Source organism: Ochlerotatus camptorhynchus, unplaced genomic scaffold (genome assembly GCF_037179485.1).
Source record: "Ochlerotatus camptorhynchus isolate MF236.1 unplaced genomic scaffold, CSIRO-AGI_Acam_v1.1 ptg000330l, whole genome shotgun sequence".
Lineage (NCBI taxonomy): Eukaryota > Metazoa > Arthropoda > Insecta > Diptera > Culicidae > Ochlerotatus > Ochlerotatus camptorhynchus.
The window spans coordinates 332,637-358,601 of NW_027040818.1; the positions used below are offsets into that span (position 1 = coordinate 332,637).

Here is a 25,965-nt window from a genome sequence, read left to right on the forward strand (position 1 = left end):
TCCCGGAAAAGCGAGGACAATTTTTTCTCACTAAAATCCCATTTCGTTACTGAGTTAATCTCATCGGCAGTGCAAAACCTCCGTTTCCCAATGGGAAAACGATTTAACACCATCAGAAACACCTCTGCTGCTGTGCGGTCTTCATAAAAGAAACCTAGGTCCATACAGTCACCACACATTCAAACAAGAGGAGGTGAAAAGTCAACGATTTCCGATGGGAGTCGGAAAGTTTTTCTTCGCTTTGCTTCGCTGTGTTTTTGTATGTCTTCAACCATCAGCCGGCGAAAAGCTTCTCATTTTTCAGCCTTTTCTGCACCGGTGTTAAACCCCTCCGAGATTACATTCCGTTCGATTCTATTCACTCTCTTCCCAAGTCTTGCAACTTTGTATGCTGAGGGAGGGTCTGATGTTTGGTGGAAGCCAAAGGGGTAAATCGGAAATTGTACCTCCTACTACATATGGCTGCAAGTGCAATATCTCTATCCATATGGCAAAGCAATAATACTGGGTTCGAAGCCAAGTAATAGAAGTGTAGAGGGTTTGAACCCAAAAGCGAATCAATAAATATGTGTATTTCGGTGAAACCCTTATCTGAATGTATCCTAGCATGATGGCGTACCAGAATGTGCATACCAAGGTATGTAATTCGGTATATACGGTGAAAATTCCCTTTTGAATGGGTTTCGGTTGATACACGTCACAGCTTCATACCGGAGAAGAAAGAAAGAGCGAGTGTGTGGGAGGTTGTCTGAAAAGGCAAATTGGCGATGAACTTTGATACATTCGGTGTTTCGTTGTGTTTTGAAGGGCATGAAATAGAGCTATCATTCTTTTGTTGAGCTGGGTCAGAAAGTCCATCTATCTGTGGAAATCCGTTGCTGATGCTGATAATGGATCAATCGGATCTGGTTTCCATCAGCAGTTTAGTCGATTACTGCAGGGATAAGAATCTGCCTTCTAACTAATGAATGGTGATCCCATAGTAGTTATTTCCGAAATTCAGTGAACCAAAGAGGGGGGAGGGGGAGAGGTTGTTTTACATGCACGTTTTTTCAAGTATCATTCCTCAATGTGGTGGACACGCCGTGATCCACCTTTGGCAGCTGACTTGGTCCTGCTTGCTGCAGGACCTAGTGCCACGCTGTCCGAAGCGGTAATGAGCAGAGGCAGGAGAGCAGCGCTGATTTATATCTTTTCAGGTTGAAGCAGAATGATGTGCAACCGAGTGGTATTCGTTTATGATGACTGGGTTTGGGAAAAAGGCTTATTTCATGAAAACAGTGATAAAATTATCATTTGTACATTTTCAAAAGTTTAATTCCAGAAAAATTGGAAAATTATTTATTTCAGCAGGTTTGTAATGTAATATCCTATCGATTGGTGTGTTTGGATTTAAACTTCATCTATAAATGACAAAGTTACAAGCGTTCAAAACCTAACACTCCTTCACCACACATATTTTTTGATTTGCACCCCAGTATAGTCGACAAAGACGTAGTTCTTCGTCAAAATCAACAGGCCACCCTAGGCCCCCTTCAGATAAATTTTCTAGCTACGCTAATGCTTGAACACTAAAGTCCATTGTAAGAACTTACATTATATTTGTTCTAAGAAAACATGCACACTTTGACTATCAACGATTTCTGGTTCTTTAGGTAAATAAAATATTAACAACATTTCTTTAGTTTTTGTGTAATCTCATTTAAACACCACTGTTGTCTAGGATGGAAATTTAGTAGGTAGTAATTCTAGTACTTTTGATTTAAGTTTTAGACGTTTGGTGTCTTTGGTTATGTTTTTGTACTAGAAAAGTCCCATCGCTTGGTAATTAAGGAACTAGGGTGGACCTTACATTAATTGATCAGAAACAAATTATCTTGTTTTGGAAAATAATGACATATATTCTTCGACAAAATTGTAGCTGTGTAAATTTCAAGCTTATTTGTGGGCAATACATTTTTTCCCTCGTTTACCGTTTTAGTTTTATAAACTTTTCTAAATGTATAGAGGAAGGGTCAGATTTTTATAAATATTTTAGCTCTTAAGAGGAAGTTTACCGTTCCGAAAAAAGATTACGTTTCGATGTTTTTAAAAATATTGAAAAAAGATATCAAAAATCTAAAAAATCACATTTTTTTCTAATTTTCTAAAGAAAATTCATGAGTAAGTCAACATGTCATAAAGTTGGAGTCAAAAAACCACAAACCATCAACTTTTCGGATTTGCTGAGAGTCCAATTTTGTTCATGATAAGATAGCAAAATATTTTTACGTGTAATTTTTGTCAAGAATCTAAGGAAGAAACTGATTTTCCTGGATATTTTATAATATTTCCCGATATTTTTGGGAAATTTTTACGTTCCGAAAATACTTTTTTTTTATTTTCGGGACGGTTAACTTCCCTCTATGAGGCGATTCAAACATGACATCCATATTATTTTATACCTTAAAATTAATTCAATTTGATCTTCTTAACTTTTTTTAATACAATTTCGAGCAACTTCTTCATAAAGAAAGTCTTGATATTCTTCAAATTCTCTTTTTTATTTCATTAGAAATTGTAAATGAAAAAAAATCAGGCAAAAAACGGTTTTCAAGGGCCACCCTATCGACAAATTTTGAAACATCACCCTATTGTGCTTCCCGAGAAAATATGTCGTTTCCCTTTTTCACGAATCTGTAATTCACTTGTGCGCAAATGTCAACATTTTAGTGCCATAGAGAACAGGTCCGGCAATGCAACGACAACGACAAGTGTAACGTCACACTTGTTGTTACATAAATCAATGGAAGAATGGAAGAGATGACTGATTTGCATTGCCGGACCTGTTTTATATGACATTGGGGTTAGCGCTTTCAACGGAAAAACGTAAATATTGATTCTTGTTTTCGTTTAGTGTGAGGAAAAGCGTAAAAGAATTGTGTTTGGTTTGTCTTTTTGAAGTGTTCTGTTCTATTTTTCTGCTGTTTTACTGATCAGGTATTTAAATTAACTTTTCATATTGCGATTTATAGCACGATAACATCACGTATCAAAATATTCAGCTCCCTACGATGGACGACGTGGAACCGTCAGGATCACCGAAGCTTGTTCCGTTGGCCATCGATTATGATATGGATGAACTTGAGAACCACGATATTTCTCGATGTTTCCGAGGATGAGGAAAAGGAAGATAAAAAAACTGTTCCGTTTCACCGTTCAAATTTTGACGAGGAACTTCAAAGGGCACAAGAAAGGTCCATCGGTAGGCAGAATAAACATTAACTGTGACTGAGTGCAAGAAGTTATGGAACTTCTAAGGAAATCTTGCGAAGATCACATAAGAAATCGACAAATTCGTCACATATCAGGACAAAATTTCAAAGAGGACATATAAGCCGTCACAGTTTATCGAAAAGCCGGAAAAGATGCAAAAGTTTTTGGACAAGGAGATAAACGCGTTTGCTTATGTTTTCTCTGAGTCAGTTACTTTGGCAAACATGTACGACACCCTCAGGATTCAGCTCTTGAAGCCAGAGGAAAGGGACAGAGCTGGCGCTGCTTCAAATCAAGCAGTGTCTGTGCTGGTTGCAGAGCTGAAAAACTTGCACAAGGGATCCTATGTCTCTCAAGACGTGAACTGGGCAGTGTGGGCTTCGTTCCTTTTTACCAATGATGCACTGGAACGGGATGGATTGAAACTTCAAGGCCCTCCTCATCACTTGATCCATCTGTTCAAAACGGTACCTTCTGCAAGTCAGCAAGTTTTGTCAAGTACGCGAAATGACATTAGGATCGCTCAAAACGTGAATACTGGATTTAAGGGGGAATTGGATACGTTGTGGAAAGAGTTGGACCAGGTTTGCGTTCTTGTTAAGGCAATGAAACTTCGCTTAACTGCACTGCGCACGATGCAAGCTACCAATGATTCCATTCTATTCGATGTCTCTGGAAGCATGGAAACAAGCGAGGATGTCTTCGGAGAGGAACTGGCCAATCAAGTACCTGATTGCTTGGACGTGGACCACCTATAGGAAGCCTTCGTTCTTTTAACTGTAACCGTAACTGCAAATTTTCTTTTAACGAGTGAGTATATGTGCTGGATCAATTAAAACGGTATTAACTCTTGTTTTATAAGTTTGTTTTAAATTTTATTCAGATGATCAAACCCCATGGACTGGATACTTTGATTCAAACCAATGGTGGGATTAAATTTCCTCCCAGGTAAATATCCACATTTACGAAAACCCTGGTACAATCAAAATGACCGAAGGAATTCAATGTCACGGAAATTGTGGTTAAGATTTGACGACTGTTTTCTACGTAATTTCTCTGCAATATATTTTTACAATAACCGAAAATAAACTCTATAGGGTTAAAGAATGGTTTGTGTGGTGTGTAATGGAGGAATACGATGTAAATGCCAAGTGATCGTAGATAATCGGTTATGCGACGGTCGCAATGGATTCGTGCACCGTCTAGTATCCACACCGAGTTAACTCCTGGATGCCGAAAAACCAAGCCACTGTTTGCAAATTTTCTACAGCAATCAAAGAAACGCGCTCTGTGAACGTTCCGTCAGTTTGAAACGTTTCTAATATCCCTGTTTTCCCAAGAAAACACAGTAATGATACTCGTGCTTTGCGATTAAATTCCCCCCGGAAGATCAATTTTTCTCCTACTTTGGCATATCCACGATTCCTCAGCATACCCCGATTATCAATTGAAACCTCATCCAAAAAAACTAAGTTTTGGAGGTTCCAATTGAATGAACACAATTCATTCACAAAAAAGCATATTTGGGCTTCTTTCACTTGAATCGCTCTCCGTTCAATGACTTTCCACGTATAACCCTCGGCATGCAGAATTCTGGAAATGCTGAATGTACTTATTGGGCACTGAAAAGTGTTCTCCAAACTTGTTTTTCGCTTCGTCCAAATGGCGTTTCTCGTCATTAAACTGCAGGTAGACTTTTGTTCTCTCCTTCCGAGTCATTAAGCCACTGTCCTGATACTGCCGGATCCAGTTGCCAATGGTAGCTGGAGTCTTCCCATAAATTTTCGCTAGTTGAGGTTTGGATAAACCCAGAAAAAAGAATCCGTACAGGGCGTGATATTTTGTGTTGGCAGAAGCATGCCACTTAAACACAGCTTGCTGAATCTGGTGCATCTAAAATCAGTGTATGTTTAACTCACTTTGATTACACTAGTTTACAGCATTTTTGAACTCGGTAAGGTGATGATCATTTCCAATGCAAAATCCTACGCTGAATTCAATACCGTGGTCAGAAAAAATTAAAGTAGAGCCATTTTTGAGATATACAAAAAATTTGATTTTTTGAATTTTGGACAAAAGTACGATTACTAAAATGTCAATATCTTTGGAAGTGCACCAATTTTAAATCTTTTTTTATGAAAATGAAGCTAAATAAATTTGCTATCGTTCACTTGAATATTATGTCTTGATTGAAAATTTAATTTTGAAGTCATTTAAAAATTTACAGCATTTTTTTTTATTTTTCCTGCGAATTTTCCATAAAAATCTTGTTGTAATCAACATTTTTAATGGGATAAAAAGATTCAAAAAATCATTTCATAATTTATTCTTAAAGTCCATTCAAAACCGGAGAAAATGAGCCTTTAATGGATGAAATCGGTTGGAAATTGTCGAAGTTATGAGCATTTTTGTAAAACACTTAAAAATGTTGCTGAAATACAACAGCTTTAGAGTTCCTTTTCTTGGTGTCGTTTTAAGCATCCAAATCGCATGTAAAGTTTTCATGGGAGATTCTTTTCTCTACATATCAATCTGATTAAGGCGTATCAGGATTTAAAACCGAGTTGATACAAAAGAAATTTATTTAGGTTTTATTAAAAATGATTGAGAATCGAATGACTTTGTCTTCGATGTTTTGAACTTGTTTCTCGAATCAGAAAACAACAATAGTCACCCATCATTGCTTCATCCCAAAACCCTTGGTAACGACGTTCCATCATCTTCATTTGTTGGTGAAAACGTTCGCCATGCTCATCACTCTCGTCACCAAGATTTTCCGGGAAAAAATCCATGTGAGAATGTAGGAAATGTATCTTCAAAGACATATTCACACCTGTGTTCAGTGAAATAAAAGGATTTGAAATTAATTATATGTAACAAACACAATATTTTTGATTTATACCTATTTTCTCATAATTTTTGAGCAATTCATCGACGGCTTCCTCATAATCTGGGCTTCTGAAATTTCCTAAAAAGGTTGTGACAACACGCTGGAACGATTTCCACGCTTCTTCCTCATCTGGTGTCAAAACTGTATTGAATGCGGAATCATTGAGCAGTTTTTTGATCTGTGGGCCAACAAATACACCTTCCTTTATCTTTGCGTCAGATAAATTTGGAAAAACTGATTTCAAGTACTGGAATGCCGGCCCTTCTTTTTGCAACGCTTTGACGAAATTTTTGAATAGCCCAAGTTTTATATGTAGTGGTGGAAGTATTATGCGTTCTTTTACCACAAGAGGATCATTTTTAACGTTGTCTTTACCAATTGTGAAATTATCCCGTTTTGGCCAATCTTTTCGGACGTAGTGTTCCTCATGAACTCGACTGTCCCATTTACACAAAAAACACATATATTTTGTGTATCCCTGTTGCAATCCAGTCAACATGGCAACCACTTTAAGATCGGAACAAATTTTCCAATTGTGTTGATTGTAATTTATCAAATTGAGCAATAGAGCCATTGATTCATACGTTTCCTTCATATTAACGGCATGAGCTAATGGAATAGAAGGTTTCTCATTCCCTTGATGCAGTAAAACGGCTTTCAAGCTCAACTTGCTGCTATCGATGAATAAACGCCATTCAGCTGGATCATATGGCTCACCAAACTCTTCAAACAAGCCGTTTACGTCATGGCAAAAACATGCCTTGTCCTTTGTAGAATAATATTTGTCAAATTTCTTGTGACGATTCCTGTGACAAGAAATTTTGACCTCCTTGCTCAGCATGTTGTGTTCTTTCAAGCGTGATGCCAGCAATTCAGATTTCTCCTTCGATAAGTCGAGATCTCGCACCAAATCATTAAATTCGGATTGTGTAAACAGTTTTGGGTTTCTTTCCAATTCCACCTCGAAGTCTTCCTCGCATTCCTCCTTGAATTCCTCCTCACTTTTTGTAACGGTCGATTCAACAGAGGGCGCTCGTTTCCGCTTTGGATAAACAGGATACGGGACCGAACTTGAATGTGGAACAGGTTTTGTCATAGAAGCCACTTGTGGATACTCAACTGTTTTGTGACGTCCTTGTTGCTTAACTTTTGTCAAGCAGAAATAACAATCCGTTGCATGACAAAACGGTCGACGCCATATGGTGGGCATGTCAAAGGACAAATAGCGACTGACAGATAACAAATAAGTGAGTTAGTAAGTACGACATTAACACTTATCAAAAATAGATGAAGTAAGATAATGTCGATCAGGAAAGAACAAACCACTACCATGCTGTACATAAATTGTTTATATGAAAGTTATTCAAAAAATCAATTTACCTTGCGCCTGACATCCACCTAGCCAAGCACGTTTTGCACGAACTACATAATACTTTTGGAATCCACGGTTCGTCGAAGTCTCCAGGATCAATTTTAAAATAAAGCCTGTATGCAGTTTGCAACGAAGCAGTGAAATTGACCGATTTTGTAAATATATAGTTGCCACATGCGTAACAAAACTTTTGATGATCATTTTTACACTTGAATTCACGTTTTGTCGTATACATCGTTAAGCAATGTTAAAGAAAGAAAGCTGTCAAATTGAGTTGGTTGCGTTAGGTTCTCGCCGAGCGGTCTCACAAACACTAGCGTAAATTATATTGTTGAAAATATCCCATTTAATTTTGCGTGACAGCTGGTAGTGTTAGTGAAATGCACCGTATGCGTACACGTCCGCAGAAAGGCTTACTGGAAGTGGTGCATGAACCTAGGAGCGGGACAACGGCCAATCTTGGAACATTCAATTTCCATGATTTTACAAAAAATTTCATAACTTCGACAATTTCTAACCGATTTCATCCATTGAAGGCTCATTTTCTTCAGTTTTTAATGGACTTTAAGTATGATAATATAAGATAAAGTATGGAATAATTTTTTGAATCTTTTTATCTCATTAAAAATGTTGATTAAAACAAGATTTTTTATGGAAAATTCGCTGTAAAATGCTGTAAATTTTTAAATGACTTCAAAATTAAATTTTTAATTAAGACATAATATTCTAGTGAACGATAGAAAATTTATTTAGCTTCACTTTCATAAAAAAAAATTAAAATTGGTGCACTAGTTCCAAAGATATTGACATTTTAGTAATCGTACTTTTGTCCAAAATTCAAAAAATCAAAATTTTTGTATATCTCAAAAATGGCTCTACTTTAATTTTTCTGACCACGGCATTGAATTCAGCGTAGGATTTCAAACGTTGGTCAACCACTAAAGTTCACACTTTTTATGTTGTTTTGTAAACTAGTGTTATTAAGTAAAACAACATGGAACTTACCGCTAATCAAATAAAAGGATGAAAAATTTGAGGAGAATTTATTTTTGCTGCTTCCAAAATAAACAACCAGTACGATCAGCTGATGAATATTTAGACGTTAGAATTCTTTTTGTATTGGCTGCGCACAACCTGAACAGGGCTGCACGTAACTGCCAGGCGCACAACTAATCCGATGAAAGAAAATTTTTAGAAAATATTCGCAATAGTACTTTTGTTTAAGTCTTCGATGTTTGGTGTCTTGGAGGATATTTTTCCACTTTAAAATTACATTCTTTGCTGATTGATAAAAGTAATGCGATCCACGAATTCGTTGATATTGAAAAGCTAATTTTCTTGTTTTTGAAAATGAAGACACGTGTTCTTCGAAAAAATTGTAGCTTGGTCAATTTGAAGCTAATTTATATAAAAATCAAAATCGATATTTTATAAATTATTGGGTTTGATGCTTTCCACACAATAAGTGACTTTTAAATGGCATGCGTACAAAGATTAGGCCTGAGCTGGAATGTTTTCTTAACGAAGACTTTCAGTTTGTTTCAAGTCTTTTGCAAATAATTGAACGAAGAATTAAATAGATTTTTTTTGGAATTTTACACTTTGCTTTTCTTAAAGATTTAAAAAATCTCGAAAAGTTTTTCCGTGGTCATCAAATTCTAGCATTCCATGCCTAGAAGTTTGAGAAGTTATGACCATATCAGTAAACCAAGGCACATCTTTGCGGCAGGTGACACCCGAATCAATAACATGAAATGAAATATGTGGCCCTGATCGAACTTTCCCTGCGTGGAAAAAACTTTCATACTTCCAAAAATACATTCTTCCGATCAGTTACTTTCTCCAATTGAGCGTAAACTTAAAGTGAACCATCAGCGACTAAGTCCATACCTCTGCTGATTCCCACTCGCTCCCCCAATTCTTCTGAAGTCACTTCGCACAAAGGACCTTCTCTGATGCTACTCTATCATCACGAAACTTTTCTCAACTGTATTTTTTCTACTGTACGTTGAAACCAGGTGGAGCGTGGGGCTAGGCAGACTCCCGGAGGAAGAATTATGTTTCGTTATATATTTCTGGCAATTCTGAATGGGCAGCGCTCTCGGGGAGGAAGTTCCTGCGATCCCATTAGAAAATTTGTACGAAAGTCTTTTAGTTGATGAAGCGTTGCCGAATCCACTTTCCCTCGCTGTAAAAACGTCTGTTCGTATTAACTTTGCTGCCCTATACCAACAACACGTTGTACAAACGGAATGAAAAGATGGGAAAAGTTTCTGGTGACTTGTGCCATACTTGCGGTGGTTTTGCTCAAAACCGTAAATGTATATATTTTTTTTTTTGCTTCGTGGGTGCCGGTGATGGTGGTTAAAGGAGGGGATTTGATCCCTGATGGCGTTTATCCGATGACTCCGATTATCCGAGGAAGCGTCAAGGTCCATTAATTTAAGACACGACGTGGATAGACGACCTCAGCCTAAAGTGTATCATCCGAGTTAGTGATGATTTTTTTATCTGATTTCGCGTATCTTTGCATCCAATATAGGATTTTTTTTCACCTAGTATCAGACTTCGTTGTAAAGTAGCTAATTTTTCATTTCGTTACGTTGTATCGAAGCAATGGAGCAGTTCTTTGTTAAAATCGAAAAAATCGACCTTCTCCGATTTGCATGAAACTTTGCAGAATTGTTTATTATGGCAATGGCCAATAATTCAAATTTTTCAATCATGCAAGTTTTCAAAATGTGTAACACGGAAACGGCACTTCGGATTGAAATCACGTCTGACACAACATTGTAGTGAAAAATTATGTCGGTCTGGAAAAATATACACAAAAACGTTTTTAGTAATTTACAGTAAACAATCCAGATTTTGTTTAAAACCTGTATATCTCAAATGTCCATGATTTTTTAAATTAAAAAAAAATGACTCATGGAAAATACAAACTTTTGGAATGTTTGTAATTATGGACACTAAAAAATAGACAAACAGTGTAGAACAAGCACTCTTGGCAAAAAATTTAAGCTTTTTGTTTACACCACCTCATGTAACTTTAACTCAAATCATTTTCTGTGAAAATATAAACAAAACAGCGTACCAACAAAATGTTCAAAAAATTTACCGAAAGGTAGAAATACAATTTCGCTTTTTCTTCTAATAGCAACTAATTTGCACATTATACAATCTAAATCGTATTCTTGCTCTTTAGAATAATTGTTTTTCTCTTCTCTGGTGATCTAAATGGTTTAAAAAAAGTAAAAGTCATATTTAATCATAGTCATCGAAGGAACGTGGAATATTGATTCTAGTTAGATGAGAATTATCGCAAAGTGATATTTAATTTGCGGAATAATTTCCGAACAAATGGACGAACATTACGTGAAAATGATCTAATTTTCAATAATAGCCAGCCACTTCTGTAAATAGTGAAACTCATACAAGCCTGCTATTGGAAAAAGACTTGTTGTTGGTTTGTTGCTGCTGCTGCTTTGGTGAAACTGCTGTATTGTGATTTCATGAACTGATCTGACTTTGAATCATTGCTCTATGGGCATATTGTCGGAGTAAATAAGTTGAGAGTTTCGCTCCGGTATTTTCTGTCAGCTGTTTTGGCTGAGAATTGTTCGACATCACTTACCTCGAATGACCAAGCGTAACAAAACTAAAAGACAAGCCAGTAGCTCTCCTGAGGCCATTGTTGTTTCTAGCAACACAAGGCTTAATACAATAAAGCAGCAGCGCACTACAAAGCAGTCCGAACCCGGTGTCCTAATGGATGAAGAATGTGAGAGGGATAGCACTGATGCAGCAGTGTTGTCCTTAAATGACCTGCGAAAATTAATTCAGCAAGATATCACTCAGGCAAACCATCAAACTATGGAACGTATTGATGGCGTGGCGAGCCGTATCGATGTAGCTATCAGCAAGTTGCAGTCCGATGTCGAAGAGATGAAAAGTTCTCAGCAGTTCATCTCGGTTGAATTTGAATCTACTAAAAATACACTATCTGGACATGACAACGCTATCCGCTCCATGTCAGAGGAAATTCACGCTCTGAAGACAGATAATAGCACCTAGAAGAGGTAAACTATGAGGTAAATGCTCTCAAACAGAAAAGTCTGGAGAGTCACTTGCTCATCTCTAATGTGATCAAAACAAACGGTGAAAACTTGAATGTTTTGATCGTGCGTATTTATAATCAGCTAAACATTACCTACAATGCGACGAATTTTCTAGGCGTTTCTCGTCTTACATCGAAAAATCAAAAAGGTGTTCAACCTATTATGGTACGCTGTATCAACGTTAGTGTTAAGGAACAGTTAATTAATGCTATTAAGGAGCGTCCATTCACCTGCGAAGAGATAGGCCTAGGCCTGAAGCAACAGATCTATTTTAATCACCATCTAACACCAATCAACCAGCGTATTTTGGGTACTGCGAGGAAGTTTCGGAAGGATCATAATTATCGCTTTGTGTGGTTTTCGCATGGATCTGTATTTATTCGGAAAGATGAAAACTCAAAGATAATCAGAGTGAACGATATTCAAGATCTGCCTACAGTTTAAGACAATGTTTGTTATTTCTTTTTTTTTTACTTAGAATGGCTGAAAGTGAAAATTTAAATAAAGAACTTACTATCAAATACGCAACAGAATGTAATTTATCAGATAACTGTTTGAATATATTACACTTGAATACAAGAAGTTGTAGACATAAAATGGAAGAATTAAGTCTATTAATACATGATCTACGAGGAGTACATGTCGTTGTTTTCTCTGAGACTTGGTTATATGAAAATGAAATTTGTAATATGCCTGGTTACGATGCTTTTCATTGTTGCAGAAGTGGTCGTGGTGGAGGCGTATCCATATTTGTATCATCTGGCTTGAGAAGCCAATTAGTTCTAACTAGATGTGAAAATGAATGCAACTACTTAATGGTAGAGTTAATCGATTATAATGTTAAAATTCTTGGAATTTATACTCCGGGAAGGAATCCCTTATTGTTTATTAATGAATTAGAGCACATTATATCAAATCATAAAAAGTTATGCATTTGTGGTGATTTTAATATTAACCTATTAGACACTTGTAATCCAATCGTTGAAAACTATATTGAAAGTATCCAAAGCATTGGATTTATAATACTAAATAGCTTGGATCCACTTTATGCTACTAGGCGGTCGAACACTATTGCAACAACTATAGATCATTTTCTTACAAATATGTTTAATTACAAAATGGAACTAGTGGTAATGGATACAGAATGCCATTTATCAGATCATAAAACTAGTGTGTTGTCGTTTAAACTGCGGCCGGCAAAGGTCGATAGAAATTTCCAAAGAACAGTAATTAGGTATGATAATATACAAAACTCAGTATTAGCAATGCTTTTGGATACATCGGAAAGCTTTAATGATTTAAGTATGAAACTAAAAAGTGTAATTGATGATAATAAACATACAGTTAGTTATAAAAGGAAAACTGATATTCGTAAGCCGTATATTTCTCCTCAACTTTTAATTGCCATTAATCATAAAAATTGATTGTTCAAAAAATATAAGAACGCCCCAAATGGGTCAATACTTAAAAGTAATGCGTTCAGAGATTATGTAATGGAAAGAAACAGATTAAGTAATCGAATAAAATTGGCTAAAGAAAAATACTACTCGGACAAAATCAATGAAAATCAAGCTAATTACAAAAAAAAACATGGAGTATTTTAAGAGAAATAATTTTTCAAAAACCATCCAACGAAAAAAGTAATCAGAAAATCTCATTAAAGGAAAATGGTGCAGTATTATCAAATGATAAAGATGTGGCAAATTGTTTGACTAATTATTTTGTAAATGTTGGTTTAACTAGTCTCCCTATTATTGATTCTGTGAATAATTTCGAAAGATATATGTCTCACTATTCAGCACATTCATTTTCATTTTCACCTATTGATGATGGTGTGGTAAAGGTTGTACTCAACTCTTTGAACTCGTCTGCTGCCGTTGGAATTGATAAAATATCTGTAAGGTTTTTAAAGAATTATAGAGATGTGATAGCTCCAAAATTGTCAGAATTAACTAACTGTATTATTGAAACGTCCAGTTTTGATGATTGTTTAAAAGCAGCAAAAATTATACCCTTGTACCCTAGGAGATAAATTGTCAAAAAATAACTATAGACCTATTTCAATTCTGCCAGCATTATCAAAAATTCCAGAAAAAATACTCAACCAACAATTGAAATCGTTCATGATCCAAAACCAATTAATAAGCAATAGACAATTTGGTTTCATTCCAAAATGTAGTACAGAATCATTAGAGCTTGTAAACTACGTTATAAGAGGTCTAGATGAAGGTGATTATGTGGCTTATATCTTTATTGACCTGTCTAAGGCTTTCGACTGTATTCCACATGAAATTCTTCAGAAAAAGTTGAGTTTTTACGGTATTTCAGCTTCAGCAGTAAATTTAATAAAATCGTACTTGTCTGGTTTTTTGTTCATGATTCCGTTATAAAAAAATCTGGGACAGTTATCTGAAGTCTATGACTTGGAAAATTGGTAACTACACTGCATTGCTCATTTCTGTTTGTCAAACTTTGTAAACATATCAAACAGAAATGAATAAATAGTGTATTACTGAATTATAAGTGGGGATGGGTGGCATTCACTAGCCCGAGAATACCCTCCACATGCTAGCCTCTTCACCAACCATACATCAGTACACACTTATCGAGTCAGTAATTTTTACCGAGTTTTTGAATTGCGGAACTCTTCGGTAAAATTTAAAAAAATCTGTGAAAAATTCAAAGTTGAGAAATGTGTTACCAAAATTTACAGACTAACTTCTGTTAACCCCGTGTAATGATGAAAAATATAAAAAATTCGATTTTATCCAATCTTTACGAATAACAGTTATTTGAATTTTAACCGAGTCAGTAATCCAAAAATCCAGTAAAAATACTGACTCTTGTAAAAAAAATCTGAGTGTGTATACAGAAGCAGCGGAGCTCCACACTCCTCCATCGAAACAGCACCGCAGCTGAGCTGCGAGTGCTATGAAATAAAAAGGACATCGACTTATTACCACCACAACCTACTTCTCTCCCTTCCGCTCTCAAACTTCGCCGATTCGGTGTCTCTCGTTGTGTTTTCTACTGAGACTGAGCAATATTCGATACCGCGAAACATCTCCGCAGTTATGTTTTCTTTCGGCGCAGGAGATGTGCGGTAATCAAAAGTTAAGAATGTAGCTAAATATTTACAATAACATTCTACCAAATTTTCATGTGCGTAGTCCACTGCAACAGCCGAACGTACGAGCGAATAGGGTGACTATAGCGCATTTTAAGAAAACGTCACAAGTTTTTATGGCTGTTTTAAATCAATAATTACGAAGAAACCATAAAGCCTACAAGGTTATTACCAAAGACACAAATCTAGGGAACTGCATGGAGAATGTTTTGTAGAACAACTAAATAAACAGAAATGAAAATTTTCAACTTAAAAACACTAAAATGTATGAAATTTTACCAGTTTTTTCGGTACTTTCAACATACTTTTCAATTTTAATGTATGATAATTAACTTTAATCGAGTTCTTTTCTAGAAAGCATTGATAGCTAGGACTTTAATCTTTCATTTGGTATGTTGAAATCAGAAAACCACATTAAGATTTAAAAAATATAGCTAACCAAAGTTGGCAATACAAAAACAAACATAAATTGTTGAATAACTCACTTAGCAGTCATTTCCGACCCTATGTTTCATGGGGATTTTTTCATAACTTTAGAAAGGGCTTCTACCCTAAAAATATGTAAAACCCGGAACCAAACACCAAATTCTATACCATACAAATCCTTATAATCTTTTACAAATTGTTGAACAGTTCCCTTGCAACCGGAAAGAAGCTTCTATATATTTCAACAGAACAAATTCTAACGGCACAAAACAAAAGCAGGAAATGTTGATAGTACTTTTCTGGTAAATAGTCTTTAAGTAGAGCCAAACCAACGTAATTTAAAAAAAAAATCGACATGCTCTAATGAACACATTCGACGGTGGAAAACGGTTTCTTACGAGTAAATTACATATTTCAGCCTTTTATACAGTACTCCACTTTGCTAGCTTCGCCATAGATCCCGTACGCCATCCATTTAGTGACTTTCGTATTACACCCAATTCCAAAAGATGAAGTGCGTCGGCGACAATTATATCCTCAATCATATCAATAGGTAAACGGAGCAAAGCTGTATCGCTCTTTTGATGTTCAGGATACTCTTTGTTTCTAAATTTCTCATTGGTTCGAGGCTATGGATCAAGTTGAGAAAATATTACTGTGCCAGTTGTGTGACAAAATTTACCTTTGGTTGTACATTTGAGACAACCATGCTTACCATTAAAATTCATCACTCCCTTGATGAATGATCGGGCAGGAGAATCGCACACAAAACAACGCACTTGTACCGCAACGTGGTATCCATGCTTGCCCCAGTCGAGGGGGGGGGGAATAAAAAATAATTAAAAAAAATCCTTTTTAAATTCGTTTTACATTACATCTAAACCATATATTTCAAACGCTAACATTTTTTCTTAGCCTTCGCATTAGCCTTAGTATCCTTTCAAGCAAGAACATTGGTAATAATGTAGATGAATAGGAGCAATTGATTTTTGGGTATTGATAAATTCCGGACAAACCATCAAGCGGAATACCACAAACGTAACAGTTCTTATAAAAAACGTTCTGTTTTCGATAGTTCTGCCCTATCCAAATATAACACAGTTTTCTCAACAATTGTGCTTGCTTCAAAAAATCTAAATAGACGTATGGATTCAGGAAGGTCTATTCAACAAAATCCAAGTGTAATATTCAAAGGAAGGAGCCAAAATCCATATTGGCTGAACATAAAAACCAAATTTTAACAAAAATACCTCGTTTTGACAATTTAAAGCTGGCTTTGTGTGTGCTTAAAAATCATCACATATGAATTCAGCAAGGTCAATTCTATAAAATCTAAGCACCTCTTCACCTATGGATTCAGCATTCCATTCTATGAAATAAAAGCCTTTTTTCAAATATATGACCCAAAATGCAATTTGGCAGAACCGAAAAACCAAATTTCTAAAAAATTACGTATGAATTAAGCAATTCTGTAAAATCCACGCATATTTTTCAAAGGAAGGAGCCGACATTCAACTTGGCTGAACAAGAAACCCAAATTTCTATAAAAATGAGTACTTTTGAGAATTCAAACCCAGTTATCTAAAAAAAAATAGTGCATGCTTCAAAAAATGTATGGATTCAGCAAGATCCATTCTATAAAATCCAAGTCTATTTTCAAAGACCAGAGCTGAAATTCAACTTGGCAGAACAGAAAATCAAAGTTTTTATGAAAATACGTACTTTTGTGAATTTAAACTCGATATTCTCAAAAATTGAAGAAATTCAACCCTCACGTATGGTTTCAACAACTTCTATTCTATAAAATACAAGTCTATTTTTTCAAAGATAGGAGCCAAAACTCACCCAACAAACAATTTTAGCTGCCGACCAGCTTATACACACTGCCGTACTCTAACGGAGCTATCAACTCGATAGTATATGATCCATATATCTTTCGTGTAACTTTTGGGTACTAGCATACATTTACCATGACCTATTTTCTAACGTTAGGTAAGCATAAGTTGAATAATTCAAAAATAAGCAGGTTCTGCTTGAATATGGTACGCTTGTAGCTTAAAAGAGATGAAGCTACGTACTGATAAGACATGTCATATGCCAAACCTCTTAGCTCAAGGGACTAGCATTGCTGTGTCTAATTTGCATGATCCGAACATTTCTAAAGCCTCATGTATCGCACAATGTCACCCAATGATACGCATCGAAATTCAAACCAACTATCCAATTTAAGTTATTTTAAACCTTTGCTCACCGACAGCTTTAACGTCTTGCCCGTACTAGCATACCAATAACCCGTGCCTACGAGAGCAAATACCCCTTCATTATTGAACCCTCTAATATGTGGAATATAGCAAACACTCCGAACCCGCCTACTCACCCACTAAACACAAAAACACTACCCATTGAAATGCAAACACCGACCGATCCTTAGCTGTACAGGAAAATAGCATAACCGATTTGGTACCCCTCTCAACTTTTGACTTTGACCGTTTCGTATCCTACCCTATGCCTGTTTGTTGATTAGCATAAAAATGTTCAAACAATTTCGCCTCTCTGCTTTCATCCTTTTTGTGATAAAAAAAAAATAAGCTTATGTGCTTAACAGTTGCCATCCAAAACCGCGGTAGGGACTCCCAATTTGCGTGCTGATTTGAATGGCTGCCCGCAATATTCGCATGCATGGATGATCATTTACGGGAAAGCCTATGCTAACGGAATGCTCTGGAAATTATGCATAGGAAGCTTGCTCGCATTGCCACAGCACCTGAGAGCTTGAAAAGAAATTAGGAAGCTCACGTTAAGCTAAAACTCGAAATCAAAAGGAAACGAACAAAACTTTCCTGTTCTCACGAAAACAAAATAACATCCGTTTCCTGGACACGGCAAATTCGGCTGCAGCCTTCTAGAATTGAAGGGAAGTTTGTATTTTCTCTCTTCTAAATTCCACACAAAGAAAAGCAGTTTGAAGCGATTACCGTGCGAGGACGCAGCATAAGCCGAAATGTTTATATACTTTTGGCTGGCCCTAGCTAGACGACACCGAATTGGAATACGACACGGAAACTGAGTGGGTCGTTCAAATGTATCTACCGGACACTTTCTCCACTAAAGTTTATCTTTATTGTTGATTTGTTCTTTTGATTTTTGTAGGCATTTAAGAAAGAGTGGTTCATGTATAACGAGCAAATAAGATTCGTAACTTAAAGCTTGATAAAATGTGAATACTCATCAACATTTTAAGATCCATTATTTCATTGCATACTCGATACAATAGATCAACTTAGAAAGCTATCAATTAAATAATGTGGAAATTCTCAGCAGAAAGCTGGCAGCAGTGTCTGTTTTTCTCCTTTACCCTCACACAGTGCGTACGTTGACAGCGAAGATTTTTAAAACAACCGCAATTCATCTACACTTAGTAGACTAAGCGATAGTTAGTGCGACTATCGCTTAGTCTACTAAGTGTAGATGAATTGCGGTTGTTTTAAAAATCTTCGCTGTCAACGTACGAGTGAAATGAACAAATGAGTTCATTACACTAGTTTACAAAACAACATAAAAAGTGTGAACTTTAGTGGTTGACCAACGTTTCTCATGCAAAATCCTACGCAGAATTCAATGCCGTGGTCAGAAAAATTAAAGTAGAGCCATTTTTGAGATATACAAAAAATTTGATTTTTTGAATTTTGGACAAAAGTACGATTACTAAAATGTCAATATCTTTGGAACTAGTGCACCAATTTTAAATCTTTTTTTTATGAAAATGAAGCTAAATAAATTTGCTATCGTTCACTAGAATATTATGTCTTAATTAAAAATTTAATTTTGAAGTCATTTAAAAATTTACAGCATTTTTTTTTATTTTTCCTGCGAATTTTCCATAAAAATCTTGTTTTAATCAACATTTTTAATAGGATAAAAAGATTCAAAAAATCATTCAAATCATTGTCAATTCAATCATTGACAAAAGTTAAGCAACAAGGACGTCACAAAACAGTTAACTTTTGTCAAGCAGAAATAACAATCCGTTGCATGACAAAACGGTCGACGCCATATGGTGGGCATGTCAAAGGACAAATAGCGACTGACAGATAACAAATAAGTGAGTTAGTAAGTAAGACATTAACACTTATCAAAAATAGATGAAGTAAGATAATGTCGATCAGGAAAGAACAAAGCACTACCATGCTGTACATAAATTGTTTATATGAAAGTTATTCAAAAAATCAATTTACCTTGCGCCTGACATCCACCTAGCCAAGCACGTTTTGCACGAACTACATAATACTTTTGGAATCCACGGTTCGTCAAAGTCTCCAGGATCAATTTTAAAATAAAGCCTGTATGCAGTTTGCAACGAAGCAGTGAAATTGACCGATTTTGTAAATATATAGTTGCCACACGCGTAACAAAACTTTTGAGGATCATTTTTACACTTGAATTCACGTTTTGTCGTATACATCGTTAAGCAATGTTAAAGAAAGAAAGCTGTCAAATTGAGTTGGTTGCGTTAGGTTCTCGCCGAGCGGTCTCAAAAACACTAGCGTAAACTATATTGTTGAAAATATCCCATTTAATCTTGCGTGACAGCTGGTAGTGTTAGTGAAATGCACCGTATGCGTACACGTCCGCAGAAAGGCTTACTGGAAGTGGTGCATGAACCTAGGAGCGGGACAACGGCCAATCTTGGAACATTCAATTTCCATTCATTTTACAAAAAATTTCATAACTTCGACAATTTCCAACCAATTTCATCCATTAAAGGCTCATTTCCTCTAGTTTTTAATGGACTTTAAGAATAAATTATGGAATGATTTTTTGAATCTTTTTATCCCATTAAAAATGTTGATTAAGGAAAAATAAAAAAATGCTGTAAATTTTTAAATGACTTCAAAATTAAATTTTTAATTAAGACAAAATATTAAAGTGAACGATAGAAAATTTATTTGGCTTCATTTTCATAAAAAGATTTAAAATTGGTGCACTATTTTCAAAGATATTGACATTTTAGTAATCGTACTTTTGTCCAAAATTCAAAAAATCAAAATTTTTGTATATCTCAAAAATGGCTCTACTTTAATTTTTTCTGACCAAGGCATTGAATTCAGCGTAGGATTTTGAATTGGAAATGATCATCACCTTACCAAGTTCAAAAATGCTGTAAACTTGTTATCCATCCCCACCAAGATGATTATGAATATTGATATGACAACAGAACAGGCGATAATGAGTACGCATCTTTGAATAAACATAAACAATTCCGGAGAACTTCAAGATTTGGGCGTAATTGGTTTTGTAAACAAACACGTCAATCACCGATTTCTTGTGAATGATAGCTCCATCTCGCGAATAAAGTTTACCAAATGATAGAGATATCCCAAGTAACAATCTAAATGCTTGGAAGATTTATTCTTATTTTATCATTGTTTTATCATAGCATCCCTTCCAGCCTGTGGTTGTATTACGGTTTTGTGTGCTTGTCATAAAATCAGGCCGTCAAGTCGTCTATAAAACTGTTTTATGACTACTAAATTAAAACTCAGACTTCATAGTTTTAACGGTAGCTGTAAGGTGGTTCTGCATCACTACTTATAACTGAAGAATAAAACCAAAACAAAACATACAATTATGTTTTATGGTACACTTTTTATGACCGATATAAAATTTGAAGCAGTCTTAGACCTTCATTAAAGCTTCATTACAACTATCATCTTTATCAGAGGCCTAAGATTCACAGATAAGAAATATACTGCTACAACAAAAAATACTCTAAAATTTTTTGTCATTATAAAAAACAAATCTATTCAGATATATGAAATGAAAACCCCTTCAGTGGTTCTGAACACGATGAAGATGAGACGATCGACAATATGAAACTCCTGGAGGAACTACAGTTATACGATCCCTACATAAGGCACAGTGCGGTGAAGGAGCTCTTAAAAATATTGAACAATCGGCTTTCCGATACACTTCCGAAAGATCCACGAACCCTTCTTAAAGCAACGCCGACAGCTTCACTAAATCCGTTTGGAGATGGCCAGTATTGACATCACGGCTTTAAACCTTGTATTGAAAAAGCTTTTAGTGGATCCAATAAGCATTTCTTACATCTTGATTACAAGCGAAAATAGGAGGATCACTTGGAATGTTGACTTTTTGACAGGTGGTCATGGTTTTTGTTTTGTTTTGATTCGCTGTACCGAATAAAACCAGCAAGCTAGTTAAATAGCTTAAATATAACTTAACGCTCTCAATTTGGACTACGAAATGCTAAGATACAACCATTAGGTTTATGTTATGCTATAGAATTCCAATCTAGGAGAATATGTTATATTGAGGTATTTTTAAGGAGTAGCAAGTTATAACGAAAAAAAATGTCGCCGTATGAACAAATTTCACACAGTTTGAATAATTACGCTTTAATTGATAGGCAATAAAACACTTTCATACATCTATGTATAATTAAATAATATGTGACTGGTTATTGCTCAACAGTAGTAACAGTTTTTTACTAAATAGATAATCTTTGAATGACTCTTTAATGCATGGTGCTAATGCAGACAAATTAAAAATATCCCTATATTTTAGTATTCATATGGCGCACTAAATTTATGCTCCTATTTGGTATAATAATCACCATAAATATTGCACGGCATGCTGTGAAGCATATACAGATTGGTTTAAAATTATAGTAAAGTCGTCTTATTTTCAATGTACAATAATATCAGCCATTATACCCAACTGACAAGGATCATGATTTCACATCAAACATCGAAAGAATAAAACCACAATAAAATATTTCTCAATATTAACTATCATCCAAAAACCCCAACTTAAAACCTTCAAAGTTGTCAACATGTTTTGCGTATCATGTTTTATCAACTTCTTCAGGAGCGATTTATGCGGTTGTAATATAGTTTTATGGTAGTCATTAGAAGGCTGTTAAAACTTTCTGACCTGGAGGAGGTTTTATGTTTTCATTTTTAACAATCACGTCTAGAGTGTGATAAAACTGACATAAATCCTATGCTCCTAAAGTAGTTCGCATATCAAGTTTTAATGACTGCATTAAAACTGGGCCAATTGGCCATGACATGGCTGTATTGCGGTTCTCAGGAGATTGTTAAAGCAATGTGGTCGTCAGTGAAGGTTTTATAATTTGGTTATATCAACTGCTATAAAACTTAAATAAAACAAAAATTGTTGCTTGGGATCATTCCTCTACCTGATCGTGTTATTAGTTTTCTAGGCTGAACTTTTATTTGTGAGAAATCGGGGATTGAAGTATTTGTTTACAAAATAAATAACGCCCAAATCTCAAATCACTCCGGAATTGTTGACTTCGATCAAGAGCGGTTGCCTTGATCAAGAGCATGTTCATGTCAAAATTCAAATTCACGCAGGTAGTTGGTTTATCTTTCAAGATTTCCTTCATTTTCAGCTTATTTGAGTGTAAAAGAAAGGATTTTTATCAGCACTGGCTGGCATAAGATTTATTTGAAGCCGAGAGGCTAAAATATTGCTTACTGACAAAATAAACCTGGCACGCTTTGATTTTTCTATAAAAATTGGAAAAGATATAAAAAAAAACTTAGCAAACCAGTTGTTTCTTGAATTCTTAAAACAATAATTACACCCAGTAACCTTTTTTTTCTATTTTATCATGAAAATAAGTTGGACTCAAAGCAAATCTGTAAAGTGTATTTTTGCAGTTTTTTTAGTCCAAATTTTTACCATGATTACATAGAAAAAAATGCTTTTTGGTGTAAAAAACATTTTTTTTTCTATTTCATCATGGCAAAAACTTGGGCTTAAGCAGACCCCCTTCACTCTTTGGAATTTATAGAGACAGATAACAGCGCCAATAGGTTTGCGACGATACAACGTTGAACTGCAGCGTTGAAAGAAAACACACCAACATCTATGCATGTACGAACCCACACCACTTAGCGGAGGGTACAGTGCAAATCAAAACACGAAGCGGTGTCATAACTCATCGTGATCACTCAGCTCCAGTGCTGCCATTTATACAGATTTATCTGTATTATACAGATTTTTTAATCTTAATACAGACCCGATACAGAATACAGATTTATCACAGATTTTTAAATTACAATACAGATTTATACAGATTTTTATAAAATGCTTGAGAAAAAAAAATCTATATCAAAATAAGTTATCAAGCAGTTTTCACTAATATCAATATATGTTATAATTTTGATATTCTTCGCATATCTTTTAGCTCTCATTTCTGTTCTGTTAGCCATCAACTCCATCAAAATGAAATCAATTTGAGTTATCAGGAATAATGAATACGACATAATTCTTGTTCTCGGGAACCTATCAAGTTTCCATCGACAATTAATCATGTTATGGTTGTTGAAGATGCTATTTTCAAATAACAGACTGTAGTGGTAATTTTTATACGATAGATGGAGTAGATATCTATCGTATGAAAATTACCACTACAGTCTGTTATTTGAAATTAGCATCTTCAACTATGTAAATCGTTGACTTCACGTAGAAGTAATACTAAAAACATATAGTCAAAGTGCATGTTATGGTGTTTTTGACAGCATTCACAACCAGAGGACCAACCGCTTTCGGATGCATATGGAGCTGGTACTAAACGATTTGAGATTGTATGGGAATTTACAGTATTAGTTGAATATTTCCAATATAAGCATGTATGTTAAATACAAGAAAAGTGCCCGAGCACATTAAAATGGTACAAATACAAGTACTCGTAAACATTTTACTTGCATTGAAAATGTATTTCGTAAGAAATTGCGGATTTTCTGATATTCTCCATACTGCAAAAATGATTTTACCAGCACTGGCGGGGCGACATCTCTCGACTTTTCGGTGTAACTACCACACAAATGATGTAATTAATTGTATTCATCTATATTAAAAATATCAAATAGTAATGAACTCGTGCACTTTTTTGCATTTAAAACTGCTTATCAGGAAGATAATGAATAGAAACTAAAATCTCCATACATTTTCAAACGGCTTCATATCACTCTTATAAATAAGTACGGACGATATCACAAATGGCGCAATTATATCCCGTATGGTTAGTACGATAGCCCGAATAGGTGGTTAAGCACTTTTTATGGTTATTTTGTATGCACTGTATTTGTAAAACAACAAAACATGATTAATTAAGAAAAAAATCGTCAATACAGAAAATACAGATTTTTTAATAGAGTGGATACAGATTTTTTATAAAACCACCTGGCAGCTCTGCTCAGCTCTGGCAGCTTCAGTTTGCGATTTCGGTGGTGTTGACAAATACCTTCTTTATAAAATAGGAAAGTAATCATTATTCCAATGTAATTTTTTAATAGAATGCGTGCAGCGTTGGCCAAGGAAGACGGCATATTTTATTACAAAGCAATGATTTCAATACGTTGCGTTTTTCGAATTATACTTCTATGCTTATAAAGATTATGTTGAGCAACAGATTCACAAGTCATCAATTTTCGATTACTTTCTCGAAGGGACGTATCTGCTATTGTAAACAATGCATCTTACTGATACCGGTGGTTATATTGGAAACTCGTTCACTCGAAAGCAAAACATATTACAAGCCCAGCTTGGATGTGTCCTTGTATTCTCAAGCGTTTCTGTTGCGTATAACGTGACAATGATTGAAAATCGATACAATCGTAACAAAGTGAGAATTTTGCTATCGAAATATAATGATGATGACATCGATCATCTTCTTCCCTCGGCTGGAATCTGTCATACTGACACCTGTCATTTATTGAGCCCTGGTGGTGAAGTTGGCGGGGGACTCCCCACAGTTTCAATGTGCGCTCACTAGATGTCACTGCGATCACATAAGGGTGGTGTATCCATTACCTTGTTTGAGGAATTGATTAATGGGATATCTTGTTAATTAAATATCTTTGGCTTAAGCATTGGAAAAAAACTGATTTTTAGTAAAGTAATGACTTTGGGTTGTTAGTGGAATGCTTAAAAACAACAACAAAATGGATATTTTCCTTTTAAGTGTGCCGTCGGAGAAAAATCACCAATTGGCCATCGACGCACTGACTTTAAATAAAGGAAAACCCAAGGGGTGTTCAACTCTGCACATCTCAATCTGATCCGAATACTTTATCTGTGCCAAAATCAGTTCATGAATAGTATCCCCACCTTCAGCTGCTGCTAGATTTAGTGGTCAGCCAAACGTCATATATCCTCAGCAATTTTACCTATCAATTCTCCTCCTTTAAGGAACTGCAGGCATAATTTTTCAAATTCTAGCTTCAACTGTTTCCAAAAATACGCCTAAAAGTGGAGTTTGATAGAAATGATAACAGAGCGAAAGGCCGATGATCCGATCCCTATTAAACAGCAGTTGTTGATTATTCAGTTTCCAAACTAATCCGGATCTTTTGAACGAATTCGGATCTGACAGCCCATCTCTTGTATTGACCTGAGCGGACGGATATTTATTTTTCACTTGGGAAAAAACAAACCTTAGCAACGGGTAAATCGATTAGAAAAGCTTAATCGCTCAACAGTGTTGCCGTTTTATATACTATTGTTCGTGACATACTTGTCAACGTGTTCCTTAATGTGCCGAACAGTGTGCCATGCTGTGTTTCGGCACAGTGTACTGAGTTGATTACCCCTTGGGAAAACCATTTATCCGACAAGATGAGTGCTACACTCAAAAAATTCCACAAGTCATCATAATGTGTCTCACACTTTTTTATTGTGGAACACATCCATTTCATGTGTGAATCTTATGCTGTGAATC

General features: G+C 35.5%; 1 protein-coding gene and 1 pseudogene across 2 annotated transcripts in view; one reads left to right on the forward strand and one right to left on the reverse strand.

Moving 5' to 3' along the window:
* The window catches only part of LOC135708482 (sodium channel protein 60E-like), a 389,801-nt gene that overhangs the window by 254,163 nt on the left and 109,673 nt on the right, over positions 1-25,965 (reverse strand). The window lies entirely within an intron of this gene.
* Positions 2,881-4,016, forward strand: LOC135708545 (uncharacterized; annotated as a pseudogene).